This window comes from Phocoena sinus, chromosome 8 (genome assembly GCF_008692025.1).
Source record: "Phocoena sinus isolate mPhoSin1 chromosome 8, mPhoSin1.pri, whole genome shotgun sequence".
NCBI lineage: Eukaryota > Metazoa > Chordata > Mammalia > Artiodactyla > Phocoenidae > Phocoena > Phocoena sinus.
The window spans coordinates 101118484-101125172 of NC_045770.1; positions in this window are offsets into that span (position 1 = coordinate 101118484).

A 6689-nucleotide genomic window follows, 5' to 3' on the forward strand; every position below is an offset into this window, starting at 1 on the left:
ATTTGGACAGGCGGTGGCAGCTCTGAGGGGGCGGGGGGCGGCCCGCAGGGCGGCCAGCTGAAGGGCGTGTGGTGCCCTCCGCCCCCTCTTGCACTGTGTGCGAGCGACCCAGGAAGGAATGGGGCTGGGACGGGGCTGGGCTGGTGGTGGGCACGGTGCCCAGCGGTGGTTCCCTCTGGGGCACAGGTGCCATTACAGAGGCAGGCCGCCCGTCCAGCTCATCCACCCAACACGTGTGACCCAGAAGAGCTGGGCCACAGGCATGCAGCTCGTCTCTTGTGAGGGGTTAGCGTGCCAGGGGAGGCTCAGGGACGACAGGGCTCTGCTGACAGATGATGTAAGGCCCAGAGAAACAGGTTTCCCGGGGCATTCGTTGCATTCCAGTTAAACTGCGGTTTGTGTTGGCCTCCCTGGTCCCAAACCCTCTGTCCCTGGGTGACGATGGACTTCTCACGTCGTGCGCGGCACCCAGTGGCCCCAGATGCAAGTAGGGGCCGTCCCATGAGCGCTCCGGGTGACGACGAGCAGGAAAGAACAGCACGCGTAACAACTTTATCTTTCAAATTCTGCTTTTCTTCCCCAACCCACGATTAAAATGGACTTGGATTTTCATACAAAGAGACGTTTGGGCTAGGCCTAGACTGGGTTGGTAAAGGAGACCAGGCTGGGATCCTTTTTTTTTTTTTTTAAATCACAGATCATCTCAGAGTCAAGTCTGTTTTTTGCTCTGCAATTATCAGTACTTTCTGGATCCTAGGCCGAACTCAGATGGGGTTTGGGTTCTAAGCTCTGGCTGGGAGCAAAGGAGCAGAGAGGTTAGTTCTTCCCGTCCTGTAGGCCATGGCTCCATCCATGACTCAGGCAGCCCCAGGGTTGTTATTTTTCAGGGTAGCAATTTTTACCAAACACTTTTTAGTTAAAAATAACCTTTTAATATAATAATAATAATATTATATAATAAATTAATATAATAAAAGGGAGTGTATGTTCATTGTAGAAGTTGGAAAAAAATTGACCAAAAAAATTTTAAGGGTGAGAAAACATAGATCCACAAAAATAAGAAAAAAATAAGGGGAAAAACTTCTTAGCACCCCAGTCAGTATCACTATTAACACCTGCTGTGTATTCATTAGTATTTTGTCCAAGATGAGGCCACGCCATGTGCTTTTTAAATGTTTTTTTCAGTTAACAATCCACCTTTCCACGTCAATAAACTTTCACCTTTTATAATACCCAGTCAACATTCAGATGACTCCAGTTTACTCAGAAAACGTCACCAACAGCAGTTGTGTCCAAAGCCTGTCCCTAGCCTGGATGGGTGACTGTGCCCTTGGTCTCTCCTCGCAGGTCCTACCCCGTCTTAATGGCTCTGGCTCGTTGGGTAGTCAGGACCCCCGCCACACCTGCCAGGCCGTTCAGGTTCCCTCCTCTGCTTCTGCAGTGGAAGCCTGCAGTGCTGGGCTGTGGGAAGAGGACCGGGCATAAGGTTTGGAAAGGGAAGCGTGGGTTGTGCCAGAGCACAGGGCCCCACCCAGAAATGTGACCAAGAGTGACTTGGAGTGGGTCGAGCAGGTGGGGAGCGGGTTCGCCCCATGCAGCCCCCAGGGAAGGCCTGGCCTGCCGTCCACACGGTAAGCAGGAGCTGCGCCAAGTGCCTCTTGGGCAAAGGGCATTTTCCGAAGTATTTAAGGATGGGCCCCGCTGGGTGCCGTCTCACCAAAGGCAGGAATATTTCTGTGGGCTGAGAACAAAGGCTGGGCTGCTCTTGCCTTGAGAACGACACTCTCCAGTCCACTGGTGCCAGATCCCTGGGGCTTTGAACTCGGACGCTGCCTCCCAGTGTTCTATTGAGACGCCGAGTATTTAAACCTTTGAAAAAGTAAGGAAGACCCAGGCGAGTCCCTCCCTCCCTCCCTCCCGCCCGCCCGTCTGCCCCCTCCCTTCCCTGGGCCCACTCAGCCCGCACAGCTCACTGTGGCCCCTGCTTCCCTGGTGACCCCGCCCTGGATCCAGCCTTTCTGCCTTGTGCTTCCCCAATCTTCCCATCCATCTCTGCTCATCTTATCTCTGGCTCTTGCACAGATAACACACCCTGAATGCCTCAGACTCAAGACTCTGCCGCTCCCCGCCAAGCCCTTTCACACCCTGTCCCCTTCTTTGTCTTAAATTCCTGCATGTTTGTCAACTGCTCTCGAGCGGAAATGGTCAGGACCCAGGGCGGGATGCCCTGCAGAGCCAACCTCCCCACACACACTCCCCACTCCCAGCCCCAAGGCCTTACGTGGATGCACGGCAGCAAGTGGGCGGCTGTCCTGGGGAGGGCGATGCACCTACCTTGTTGCACCCCAGGTCTCAGGCCGAGGGCCTCCACCCTGGCACTCCGGGGTGGCCTCCCTTGGAAGGGGCTTCATTTTCTTCGAGAGGAAAGATTCCAGCGCTGTCTCCTGTCTCTGACCACTGGGGCCATGGCCCTACCACCCCCTCCCTAGCTGGGCCAGTCCCCTGACCAGGCTGCATGAGGGGCTCAGACCGGGAGGGCACCATTGTCCTGTCCGCGTGGGCGGAGTGCTCGTGGCTCCTCTAAAACCCGGCAGGCGGTGCTGCCCTGCCCTTCCCGGGGTCAGGTCCCAGGATGGGGTGCGGCCTGGCACCCGCAGGCCCTTCTGCAGGCCCCTTGGCCACCACGCTAGCCAACCCGGCTCCGAGAGCCTCAGCCCATGCGCCAGCACTGCCCGGTTTCTCGGCCCTTCTTGGCGTCGAGGATTCCCAGAGGGGCCGCATGGGTGGCCGCTGGACCTGTGCTCAAGTGAGAAGCCAGAGGAATAAGGAAGGCCCACAGCCGGTCCTCCCAAGAGCCCCCTCCTGCCCACCCTCAAGGATTAGGTCACCCAGGAGCCTCCGAGGGTTCCTGCTGCTGTGGTGTCAGACCCCTACCCCTGCGTGCGAGGGGCTCCCCAGCCTCTGCCCACCCCTTTCCCTCTCCCAAAATGCCTTTCCACCCTTGAAGGGTTTACGGGGAGGAAAACAGTAACCTCCCTCCGAGGGCGGTTGTGATGCTTTATCAATTAATACACAGAAAAGTCTTAGAAGTGTGCCGGGCACTGAGTAAGCGTTAGCTCTCCTTAGTGTGTTACTTTGTTCCCAGGCCACGCCAACCAGACTGAACTCTTCCTTTTCTGAGCCCCTGCCATGCTTAGGGTCCCCAGCCAGCAGCTCCTAAAATGGGTCTCCATTCCTTGGACCTAAAGTTGCTTTGACCTTTTGGAGACACAGACCCGGGGCTCGGCCAGCAGGCCTGGCTGCCCCCGTGTGGGGCAAGGCCCCTGGGCAGGACCCCACCTACAACCATGCCGCCGCAGAGGGGAAGTTTCATATTTTGCGGTTTACAAAGCACTTTCCCATCTCTCTCTACTTTGTGGAGTAGAAGGGCAGAAATCATTATTCCCATTTTCCAAATGGGGCCCTCGAAGCCGAGAGGCAGTGAACACCTCACCGAGGTCACACACCAGTAAGTGGCCCGGTTAGGCCCCGGATCCTGTTCTCCTTGATGCCAAGCCCAGCACTTTTTCCTCATCACCGTGCTGGGTCATGATCAGTTAAGTGCATCTTCCTCCTTCTGAAAGGAGCTCAGAGGCCAAAGGAATTAGAAACAGGCACCCGATGTAAACCAGACGCCCTGCCCCTTGTCTCTGGACCAACTCCCAGGAAAGGGAGGACAACGGATGTGTGGCCCCCAAGGCCCGGCCCGCCCAGTGAGCTCATCTCCTGGCAGAGGGAGCCTCCCTGAGAAAGGGCCTGGAGCCCCCCGGGCTTGAGAAAGCCTCTCCCCAGAGCTGGGCCAGACTGCAGGGCCGCTCATCTCCGGGGTTGGAACAAGGAAAGTCCAAGGCCACCCGTGATGCCACTCACCCTCCCTAACCCCAACAACCTTGCCCACCCGGTGCTATGTCCATTTTTCAGATGGGAAAAGCGAGGCCAGGGGAGATGGGACTGCCCAGGCAAGCAAGCAGGGATGCCTGAGGAGGCTGGATGACAGCCCAAGCCTCAGCCCTAGTCACAACGGCGCCCGGCGGGGGCAAACCCACCCAAGACTTGGGGAAACAGAGCCAGCGCTGCCCATCACCCCGTCTAACCCCAGCCCAGAGGCGGGCCCACCACGAGGCCCCAGGCCCCACCGTCCGTGGGCTCAGGGTCCGGGGCCCCCTTGCTGTTGCAGGAGAGACGTCAGCTCCCAGGTGAGGTGAAGGCCCTATTGGCAGTGGCTCCAGCAGGTCAGGGCCTGGGTGGGGAAGCGGGGCTGGGCTCCGTGAGAACGTGAGAGGGGCAGGGAGCAGGCAGAACGCGGGTCCACGGCTAGGGCGCCCAGGTCACCAGCCTGGAATCGCCCCTGGAGGGCCATTTCTACAGCCAACTCCCCATCTGCCTGATAGGACTGCTTGTGGGGCTGAGGGCAGAGTCAGGCTCAGGCCCAGCCCCAGGCCTGCGTGGGTGTGGATGTGTGGGCAGTGTCCCTCTCTGTATCCAAGTTCATGAGCCCAATCAGGGGGATTGTTTACATTCATTTAACAAACATAACAGCCATGACCACAGAGTCGAAATAACAATGAACTCAAACTCCACCCCAATCCCAGCCCGCCCTCCAGAGTGGTGCTTCTAGAAGACTCCATGAACTGAGCTGTGCCCACCTGCCCTCCCCCACCCCAACAAGCCCCATTCTCCTCCATCCACCAGATGCACGCCCCCCGTCTGTGCCCCCTGCCCCTGCTCCAGCCTGCCCTGCACCCCACTTTAGTACCTTTCTAGGTGTCCTGTGACCAAGTTAAACGCAAATGCCCCTTTGTCACTCTAGGCTCTGTGTGGACGGGCCCCTGCCCAGAGGTCTCCAGCTCATCGAGCTTGTGGGCCTCGGCCATGCCGGCTTCTTACAGGGCCCCGCTCCCTCCGGCCACCAAGCTTCACACACTCTTCCCTCTGCTCAGAGCCCCCTTTCCTCCCCCCACTAGACAGTGCCTACTGATATCAGAGCCCACCCAAGGGACCCTTGCTCCAACACCCAGGTCCAGTGATCCCTCCTCCATGCCGGAATCTCTCCTTCATGGAATCTGTCACTGTTGCGATTAGCATCTGTCTCCCACTCTAAACGGCGTCCTCAGTACCAGCCCCAGGCTCGGCATGTGGAGAACAGCCGATGGAGGGGCCGGCCTCTCCCAGCTCTGACCTCGCTTCCTTCCAGCTCCCACCCACCCACCCACCCAACTCAAAGACACCTCCTCTAGGAAGCCTTTCTGTCTTTTCCTCCTCTGAGCAGCTCCTAGGGAACAGTCTGTGAACCATGGTCACCTTGTCCGTCTGCCTCCCCATATGCTTGTGAGACCCTTGAAGCAGGGCCAAGCCCTGGGCCCCGGCCAACCACTGTCTCTTCCCCACACGCTCCCCTCAAACCACTCAAGCCGAGGCCTGTGGAATGCGTGGGCTTCCTCCCGTCACTTGCTGAACCTGACAGCCCCTCTGAGAGGGACGGCTGGCGGCCTCCACTGGCCCCAATGTACAGATGACACCTCTGAGGCTAAGAGAAAAAAAGCTCAAAGTCCTGCATCGCTCCAAACATCCCTGTGCTGGGCACTGTGTCGCCTGTTGGGAGGACGGCCAGCTTCAGGTCATGGGCCTTTCCTCACAGAGGCCCAGCCTTCCAGAGGGGAGATGGGGGCAGGGGGGGAGAACTTAATTACTTCAGTCAGCATTGTATTTTATTTTATTTTATTTTTTAAATATTTATTTATTTACTCATTTATTTATTTGGCTGCACCGGGTCTTAGTGGCGGCGTCCGGGATCTTCGTTACAGCATGCGGGATCTAGTTCCCTGACCAGGGATCAACCCCGGCCCCCCTGCATTGGGAGTGCCGGGTCTTAACCACTGTACCGCCGGGGAAGTCCCAGGATTGTATTTTAAAACTAACTCTTGAGCGGTCTGAACCACAGAGAAGTATGTAATTACACAAAAATGTTAAGATGCGATTTGCAGTAATTACCTTCTATTTGCCAAGTTCCGTTAGTCCCCTCCCCGCACCTGAACGTCTTTTCCTTCAAAATTTTCACAATAGTTCTATGGAACCAATTTTTCTTGGCAATAAAAACAGCAGGTGCTTGGGGTGAGGGATGAAGGGCCAGAATTAGGTTTAATCCCCGCCCCCCCCGCCCAGCGATGTCCCAGGTTCCAGAACACAGGGCTGGAGATGGGATGGTCAATGGCGGGGGCAGGGTGGGGACCCTCAGCACAGGGGCTGGAGATCGTGGCCAGGGTCAGCCTGCCAGGGTTTAGATCCTCCCTCCTCTACTTGTTTTGTTTTGTTTAAACTTTGATTTTTTAAAAAATTTTTATTAGAGTATAGTTGATTTACAATGTTGTGTTAGTTTCAGGTGTACAGCAAAGCGATTCAGTTATACATATACATGAATCCACTCTTTTTTAGATTCTTTCCCATGTAGGTCATTACAGAGTATTGAGTAGAGTTCCCTGTGCTATACAGTAGGTCCTTATTAGTTATCTATTTTATATATAGTAGTGTGTATATGTCAATCCCAATCTTTCAATTTATCCCTCCCTCCCCCGTTTCCTCCCTGGTAACTATAGGTTTGTTTTCTGCATCTGTGACTCTATTTCTGTTGTGTAAATAAGTCCATTTTCACC